This window comes from Schistocerca nitens, chromosome 6 (genome assembly GCF_023898315.1).
Source record: "Schistocerca nitens isolate TAMUIC-IGC-003100 chromosome 6, iqSchNite1.1, whole genome shotgun sequence".
Taxonomy (NCBI): Eukaryota; Metazoa; Arthropoda; class Insecta; order Orthoptera; family Acrididae; genus Schistocerca; species Schistocerca nitens.
Window position 1 is genome coordinate 279,695,337 of NC_064619.1, and position 10,453 is coordinate 279,705,789.

Genomic DNA, 10,453 nt, shown 5'->3' on the forward strand with positions numbered 1-10,453 from the left:
ATGTTACGATTAGAAACCATTACACTGTACGCAATGACATTCTGTTTCGCCGCTCTCATCCTGACAGCAACAATTGGTTATTATGCATTCCTGACGAACTTGTTAACAAATTAATATGGTATACTCATTTAAGTTATGCACATTACGGAGCCAGAAAATGTTTTCTTATACTGAGACAGAACTGTTATTTTGTCAACATGGAGAAACGTATACGACGAGTTTTAGCGTCATGTAAAATTTGCCAGAAAGCTAAGTCAGACACAACTTCACATATTCCTCCATTATATCCCATTATACCTGTTAAATTAAGACATATGGCCGCAGTAGATATTTTTGGTCCAATTCCGAGAACTAAGAGGTTTTTGTTACATCTTTGTCGCTGTTGAACTCACTTCAAAATTTGTTACTTTCACTCCGTTACGCAAAGCTACTGCTAAAACTGTTTCTAAAGCATTTGTAAAACATTTTCTCTTTCATGTAGGGCATGTGTTGAAAGTAATTTCTGATAATGGATCACAATTACGTTCTGCTATATGGACACGCATGTTACGAGCTAGAAACATTTCTCCGATCTATATATCCAGGTACCATGCTTCTTCGAACCCTTGTGATCGATTAATGAAAGAAATTGGTAAACTGTGTAGAATATACTGCCACAAAAGACATATTGATTGGGACGCACACATATTCTCATTCCAAGATGTAATTAATTCCATACCAAATGAATCCACTATGCTATCTCCGTCTGTTATACTGAAAAATGCTGAACCACCTAACAAAATTAAAGAATTAGTACACTTTCCTACATCTCGTCGATTACGACACCATGAAATAATTAACATTGCGCTGAACAACATCAAACGTGCCGCAGAGCGCCGGAGAAGACAGCAAAAACAGGTTTGTACACGCCGTGACTTTCACATTGGACAGAAGATATTAGTACGTACACACTATCTATCCAACAGAGGAAAGAGTAGATGTAGTAAATTTGAGCTTCTATACGCAGGTCCATATCGAATTCGCAGCATTCCTCACCCCAATGTAGTACACGTGGAAACTTTGAGAACCAGAAAAAGCAAAGGCAATCACCATGTCTCCAATATGAAACCCTTTATTGAATGAACATACTTTATGATTTATCACACTGTAATGCCATTTCCTGATTTTTATATGACCAATGATGCAATTATATTTATGTGACTACTTACTGATGATTATTATATTTTTTCTTGGCAAGTGCCCGGCAAGGTAAGGTTAGCAGGTCGCTTTTCTTGTCGTTACACATCAGACCGAGCACATTTTCAATTTTTTTATGTATGTACGATTGTTTCATGTTTTGTTTGTATGCAATATGAAATGGTTAAGACATAGCAAACACCAGCTGACTTTAACATTTTTGCCTTATGATATCTCAACATCGTGACTGTTTTACATTTTTTTTTTTTTTTGCTGCTGCATTGTGATATTCTGTGTACTTTTTGCCTTTGAACACTGTCTATGCTTTTGACATATTACGTTTTCTGTCATGGTCTGCTGTATGCTCAAATTATGTTACTATAAACCAGTCATTATTTAGTGAGTATATGATTTAAATGCAAGACATTAATCTTTGTTTATCAATTTCAGAAAGAAATGATGCGTGAAAGAAATAAATTAAACAGAAATGGGAATTTCAACTACGGAATAGACGAAAGAAGATACAAAAACCTTATGAGGAAGAGTAAATGGATCAGAATTAACAAGCATTAACAAGAATATACTATACATCGTAGAATAGCAGTCTTAACTAATTTTTTCTTTCAGAATACAAGGCGATTGATGCAGGCTGTCAGACAGAACTACACATCTTAGTTTTAATGATGAAATATGCTAGAGATAAGGAATAGTTGTGTAATGAGTAATGAAGTGATTTTTTGCAGATGATAATGAATGCTGATGAAGAGTAATGATGAAGAATATGCTACTATGAATAATGAAGTTTTTTCTTTACAGGTGATGATAATAATGAAGTTATGATAATATGGACAATGAAGTGACGGATAATGAAGTTTTTTTTTTTCTTTACAGATGAGAATGATGTTGAAGTTTATGTATTTATGCTATGTAGTTATTTAAGTATTTGTTGCAGTTTGTTTTGACAGTATGTTTTATATCGTATGGTATGATGACTGAAGGTTTTGGAATGGACAGCTATGGAACACATTTTTTTGTACACATTTCACTACCTGTTAATTCGAAGTTCACTACTTTTCAGCATAGCATGCGTTTCTTCTTTCAGCTCAATAATCCATTTTGTATTTTTTTTTCAGGAGAAGCTTTTCATGATACTTACTAAACCTGTTACTTATTAAACCTGTACTAGTACTTGCATTTTTTTTACCCAGTTGTGTCTATCATTTATAAATGTGATCACATATAGTTCCTTGTTTCATAACCTTACTACAGCTGACTCATGACGAATGACGTTACACATTTTTCATTTACAGGAACAACCCAGAAGCAATTTTTTTTTCTTTTTCTCTTCTTGCTTTCCCTTATAATTACCCAAAGCAATGCATTGCTAACAAAAAAAAAATTATCACCAGTTCCAAATAATGCTACCCATTTAAGAGAGTTCTGAATAATACTGAATGATGAACAATGTTTTGTACTATTGAATACTTGCTGGCCAATGAGTGCCAATAATTAGTATAACTAAATGAATTATGTTAATACTATGCCATTCATTAGCTCCTGTTTTCAATGATGACTTTTGATATTTTGGTAACTGGCCAATGAGTGACAATAATTAGTTTAACTAAATGAATTATGTTAATACTATGCCATTCATTAGCTCCTGTTTTCAATGATGACTTTTGATGTTTTGTAGCTAGCCAATGAGTGCGAATAATTAGTTTAACTAAATGAATTATGTTAATACTATGCCATTCATTAGCTCCTGTTTTCAATGATGACTTTTGATGTTTTGTAGCTAGCCAATGAGTGCCAATAATTAGTATAACTAAATGAATTATGTTAATACTATGCCAATAATTGACCCTCATTTTCAATGATGACTTCTGATGGTTTATAACCGGCCAATAAGTGCCAATGTTCACTATAATCAGTTAATTTTATGAACATTAATCTGTCATACTAAATATGCTTTGTAACTGGCCAAGGACTACCACTGTTTATTGTAATACGATTACCTATGATGCCAATAACTGCTATATTCAGTTAATTTTATAAACATTATTCTGTAATACTAAATACATGGTACAGAAATGTTCAATAACTGGGCTATGAATGCCGCAAACTACTACTGTAATTCTCAATGAAGACTACTATGTGACTTAATGTCCTTCACCTTCTGAGCTAACTACCCTGAATTACTGCAATATCCATTTGTCCTGTCCATCCTCATGATCATGGAGCACTATATTTGGTTTTTGACCTAATTCTACGTTGGTGTGCCTTGTAAGAGCGTGGTGTTGACACGACATGCTGTCCACCACCGTGAGCGATGGAGACATTATTATGGTCCCACTGTTTGGTGTACCTGATATACTGCCAAAATGATAACATGGAATATTACTACAAAATTTCAGTGTCTTGGCTACGCTGATAAATACTTCTGGGAAAAGAACTTCAGATTATCTCACTTGGTGTTGTACTTCTGTGGAAAGATATGGACTTTCAGTGCAGCTGCGTGCAACCTAAGTGCTACAACCATGACGCAATCCTTCCTATTCCTTCCCTAATTCTTGTAAAATGAAAAAGTCATATACAGTGCGTGTGCACTTCCTTTCATTTGTTAATAAGATCAGTTATCCTGAAATTACTAAAGACTTCTATAGTGCATGTGCACTTTATTACACTCCTTGATTTGTTTGTTTGTTGTAGAAAAATACTAGAGAGTATTACAGTGCATGTGCACTCTATACCACTTGTTAATATGATTTGTACTGATTTTGTGATTTGCTGATATGTTCTGAACTACAGTGCGTGTGCACTTTTGCCATTTGTTAATATGTTTTGTACTTAACTTCAGTGCATGTGCACTTTATGCCATTTGTACTCATTACGTATACATTTTGTGGTTTTCTGATATGTTCTGTACTACAGTGCGTGTGCACTTTTGTCATTTATTAATACATTTTGTGATTTGATGATATGTTCTGTACTACAGTGCGTGTGCACTTTTGTCATTTATCAATATGATTTGTATTCATTGTATATACATTTTGTAATTTGATGATATATTCTGAACTACAGTGCATGTCCATTTTTGTGATTTTGTTAACGTGCATGGGGCTTAATTAAAATATAATGAAAATAATTTTAATTTTTTTCTTCAGTAGCTGTCTGTTCGGTTACGAAGTCTCGTAACGTTTGGCCCTGACTAGTATTATTACGCAATCTGACTGCATAGAACAACAACAAAGAATGAAATGGAAATTTTCATTAACACAATTAATTAATTAAGTTCCCAGCAACTATAAAACCTACGAAACCAAAGCACAAGTGTAACTGTTCTGTGTGTGGAAGTATGACTCAACGTACGCATCTGGCACGGTTCTTCTTCAACAACACAAGAAATTTTAAATATCATTTATACTGAATTAATTAAAGAAAATAGAAATACCATAATTACTCAAGAAAACCAGAATTACACTCTAATACAAGAACACAAGCCAGATGCTTTGTTGACTGAACCTGTAATGACGCATTATTCAGGACATTGAAATAATGAGAAAGAAAAGAAAAGTAGTTTGTTACCTTAATTTATATTGATGAAAAGCACTCTAGACATTACAATCTCTCCACACCGACTCGCTACTATCACATCTCAACAAGAACTTTTCAGTATCACATCTCAGCAAGCACTGCCTACTAGCTCATCTCAACAAACACTCCTCACTACGACATCTCAGCACTGACTACCACGAGTTCTCCCAAAGCACTGCCCACTACGAGTTCTCAATAATCACTGCCAGTGGAGGTGGCGGAACAATACTCTCTAGCGCGATCTCTGGCGCTGTGGCTCAGTGTAGCCACCTTTCATATGCCCTTCCTCCACAGGCTAGAATTTGATGGTATTTTTGCCAGCATTGGTGGTGAAAATACCACCAAATTCGTCAAAAAAAAATACAGACAAAAATAAAAGATAATATTAATGCGTAAATATCATATAACTAGATAAAATTTTGGCTTTGCACTGACCTTTCAATAACCTAATATATAAAATACAGTAAGCAATACAAATTCCTTCATACATGTGACTTTACATAACAGTTTACACAAGTATTATGTGGTTAAACAGTTCAATCAATAGCGTCAGCAATGACGAATATGTGCAGGTAAGAGTCTCATAACTTTTCACAAACAGTAATACACAAAAAAATCAGTTTATACAAATATTCACATAAACGCTTTCCATAGCTCAAGAATAAGCAGTTGACAGTTCCAGCAGTAGCACCCAGCAATGGTCAACAGGTGCAAAAACCAACAAGTGACATTTTTTCAGTAGAAACAGTCCATCAGTGGCACCCAGTAATGTTGAATAGGTGCAGACACCAACAAGTAACACCATTTCAATATAAGCAGTTCCATTAGTTGCACCAGCAGTGTTGAGCAGGTGCACACAGCAACAGGTGACATCTTTTCAGTAGAAGCAGTCCACCAGTGGCACCCAGCAATGTTGAGCAGGTGCCAACACCAACAAGTGACATCATTTCGGTAGAAGCAGTCCATCAGTGGCACCCAGTAATGTTGAATAGGTGCAGACACCAACAAGTAACACCATTTCAGTATAAGCAGTTCCATCAGTGGCACCAGCAATGTTGAACAGGTGCAGATATCAACAGGTGACATCTTTTCAGTAGCAGTAGTCCATCAGTGGCACCCAGTAATGTTGAATAGGTGCAGACACCAACAAGTAACACCATTTCAGTATAAGCAGTTCCATTAGTGGCACCAGCAATGTTGAACAGGTGCAGACCGCAGTCCATAATATTCACTTTCACTAATCACACTGTTCATCAACAGAAATTAAACATGACTAAATGTCACACATCATGTTGAAAAGTGCAGCACCATCACTAATCAGACAGTTCAGGCATGAACAATAGTTTGAATACACATACAATGCTTTTACACTAAACATACAAATCATAACAAACACACAAATGATATCAGATAATTGTCCTATTAACTATTACAATACACAAATACCAGTAAACCTATAATATTTATGGGTGTCAGTGCAAGCCACAACAAACAAGTAAAATAATATTTAGGAGATAGGTTGGGATCACTTCTCTGGGATTATAAAAGGAAAACACACAAAACACACTCACTCATCTTTCATCCACATTAGTGCTACTGTGTAATTGAATAGTGTTAACTGTGTAAATGAAATTCTGTCAAAATTTTATGTTCATCATGTGTATCAAGTAGTAGTGGCAGCAATATATAACAGTCAATAATAGTTAGTCAACGTCATAGTCATCATGTCAAGACCAATGTTTGCCAAGCCAGATCAAAATGTACAGTTGCTGAACAACTGTCAGTGAGCCAAGATATGCAAATACTTCCTCTCTTCAAAAAAAGTATATACTGCTTAGTGATTTAACAAAGTGTGTGTGTAGACAATCTTCCTTCTACTTGAGTGTTCTAGTCTGCCATCTTTATCCTCCTTGTTCCATATAGACCAACAAAAAAAAAATATGCTCCTCACTTACTTCACCTCTTATCCACCAAAACTCCAATAATCATCAGCATCACATAATCGCAATACTTCAATAATACCTCTTCAATACGTCGATCATCAATATCATTTACCTTACCTCTTGTCCACGAAAACTCCAATAATCATCAACTTCACATAATCTCAATACCTCAATCATACCTCTTCAATACGTCGATATATATAACCTCATTGCCAATATCATTTCACTTCCATAACAACTCTTTCCTCTAGACAGTCTCCTTGAACAAGTGCAGACAAAATCCTAATGCAAACCTCAATTCATCATCTCATACAATCCGAAGACACAATGTCAACACACAACGTCTCGTGTAATCCATCTGATCCAAATCTGCTACTCATTATAAATTATAAGATACATTTTGTTTACCTTGTCCATCATTAAATAAAAGAAATGCGTACATGACCTCTAACAGACTTAGTTCGAATAACTCTCAGTAATTAATTACGATTACGGAGTGTGAATGATCATAATATTTCACAGTGTGTACACCACTTCAAGAATCGTGGCAGAAGCAAACATGTGGAGTATTTCTTGTGTCAAGTGTCACTTCCTATTTCAATTACTCACGAAAAATGCAGTGTAATGTCAATGGTCTAAACCTAGTGTTGGTATGTCATGTCGTTATCTTCCTTCCTATTAGCATAAATTTATACAGCTTCCATAAAACCTCCAGCTCATGTGACTTCTATGAAGTTTCTCGTACTAATGTCGTTCGTCGAATTATAGCAGTTCATTTTCTTATCTTAAAAATATAAAGCACTGAGCGTAAGCAAAACATGCAATAGCGAGTAAATATACCAGTAGAGAACAGAATGTCAACAAGTGGATGCAGCACAAACCCTATAACGAGGCTCTGCCAAGCAAACAATCTATAATTAATACCACAGTGTAACCTAAACTCTATGTTCGTACACAGTATATCAGCATTTCTATATACCAACTTATAGTTATGACAACAAAACAGAAGTGTGTAAATATGCAATCCATACGCGCAGCAGCAAACAGATATCTTACGTAATAAACAAGTCATTAGCATCATTCAGCATAAGCAAATAAATGTTCATATGTAATCTTAATAAGTAAACATGAAGGCGCAAGCAGATAAATCACAAAGTGTAACCTTCATACATAACCACAGTCAGCACAATTAATCAGTTGACAATTACAATTTAAATAAATAAGCACAGCAGGCACATAATTAAAAAATATGACATCAGTGAAAAGGCATAGCAGCCAAGCGATGCATAATATATACAAATAACAAGCCTGTTCATTAATCAATAATTGTCAAAATCAGTAAATGTACACAAGCACGTCGCTTCACAAGTAAATTCATGGAACATGAAATTTAGCACAAAGTCTGAATCACGTAATCGCGAGCAGCAAATTACGTCTAAAGTACGTACCTAAGTGGAAATATGTTACCTGAAGAATAAACTCAATTAATCATTACCTTTTTAGTTTATTAGTTTCATCTTCGAAATTACATTCTTCCTGAAATTTTCTCGATAGTAAGTCCTCTTAACGTCGAAAACACACAGAATTTACCTGAAGGTCTTAAATATTTTACACAACCGTATACTGAAAAATACTGAACGTTAATAACATAATTTATGAAGTCACCATAGCTTTATACTGAATTTAATCGGAGAAATTAAGACTGTGTATTTGTTTACGGCTGTCAGTGCATTCGCACTGAGCGCTCGATCAGCTGTAGGCGCGTGACGTAGGAAGTAATTGTTTGCGGTCAACGACAGCCTTGTGCGGCGCGCAGACTGACTGTTGCTTTGAGTATGTGCCGCCGCCAAAACGCAGCGCGGTAACCTTGTACTCTCCGCATGTTTACGTATAACTGTTGGTTTCTCAAAAGTATCTCATTCCACAAAAATTTTAACGTTAGATATGTGATGTACTCCCTTAGAGCGCCGAGATTTAAGAGTTTCTACTTCAATAGTGTTATCATGAATAATTTTGCGAATTCTATATGGACCGTTATAAAGCAGAAAAAATTTGCGACATAAGCCTTTTCCTTTATGAGACAAACGATGAGACTTAATTAACACCTTTTGACCAACTGACAAGATTTTTAGACGACCAGGACGTTTAGCTGATTTCTCTCTTGTAGCAGCCGCAGATGCAATATTTTGTAGAGCCAGGTTGACAATTTCAGAATGCCGCAGTTTCCGTGAAGGCGGAAAAGGAACGATTTCAGAAATGCGATTTGTTGGTACTTTATTTTTTAATATCAGTATAGGCGGTAAAGAAGTTGAGTCATTAGGAAGTTCATTCAGAATGTTTTGAAAAATATGAAGATACTGATCCCAAGTTCTGTGATTCTGATGACAATAAAGTCGACACAATTTATTAATTTCCTTCATCCATCTCTCTGAAGCGTTAGATTGAGGGTGAAAAAGTGAAATGAAAATTGGTTTAATCTTACGACGCCGTAGAGTACGAAGCCAAATTTTAGAGCGAAACTGTGATCCATTATCTGATATAACCTTATCAACATGACCAATTTCTTTAAGAAAATGTTTGATGAAAGCATTAGATACTGAACGAGCTGTTGCTTTGCGTAAAGGTGTAAAACGCACATATTTTGATGTCAATTCCACTGCTACGAAAATGTACGCAAAACCATTAGTAGAACGAACCACTGGACCGAACAAATCGACTGCAGCCATGTCCTTTAATTTCGCTGGAATGATAGGAAACAACGGTGCTCTGTGAGAAACAGTTGGCGGCTTAGCCTTTTGACATAATTTGCATTTGGCAAGAACAGATCGAATACGTTTTTCCATATTACTGAACTAGCAATTTTCTCGTAATTTATGAAAGCATTTTCTGGGACCAAAGTGCGCATAACTGAAATGCGTAAATGAGGTGTGGCCAAATCGTCCAATTTAACAAAGCGTCTAAGAAAATTACAGACACCAAGGAAACTACAAACATCACGTCTTGTGGTAGGAACAGCATAATTACGAATAGCGTCTAGTTTCTCTGGATCAGGAAGAATACCTACTGTAGAAATAATGTGACCGAGAAATTTCACCTGAGAACGACCAAATTCAGATTTTTGCAAGTTCTCTGTAATGCCAACTCTTGCAAAAATACGTAATAATGAATCCAAAATTTTGTTGTGTTCACTCCAAGAACGTTTAGCAATAAGAATGTCGTCAACATATGAAGTAATATTGTCACGAAGATAAACAGGTAAAATTTCATTTAAGCTACGAATGAATGCTGCTGAAGATACAGTAAGTCGAAACGGTAATTTCCAAAGTCATTTTTGGGTAAAACAGTCAAATCCGGTTATTCTTTACCTACTGTCTAGATAGATGGATAGTAGAAGAATTGTTTTTTATAGATGCAAAGAATAGTGAAAGAGTAGGCAGCGGTGCAGAAAACTAAAAGGGAAATAACACCACTACAGCTCAGGGCCCTGTGAACGCTACGACACATATTCACTTAGTATAGTGCATCCCCTGAGGACTTTAATAGCTGCACATAAATTTCAGTTTGTGACTTAGAGGCAAATTTGGTGGAAGTGCGTACGTAAATTGATCTAACCATGAACATGGATGTATGTCATTCTTAGAACTGCGGAAGATCTTAAATTTCCGAACAGTCAAAAAGTGTTTATAGACAAAGTTTTCGCCTCGTGGCGACAAAGACCTACCGCGTCTGTCTCGGTCCGA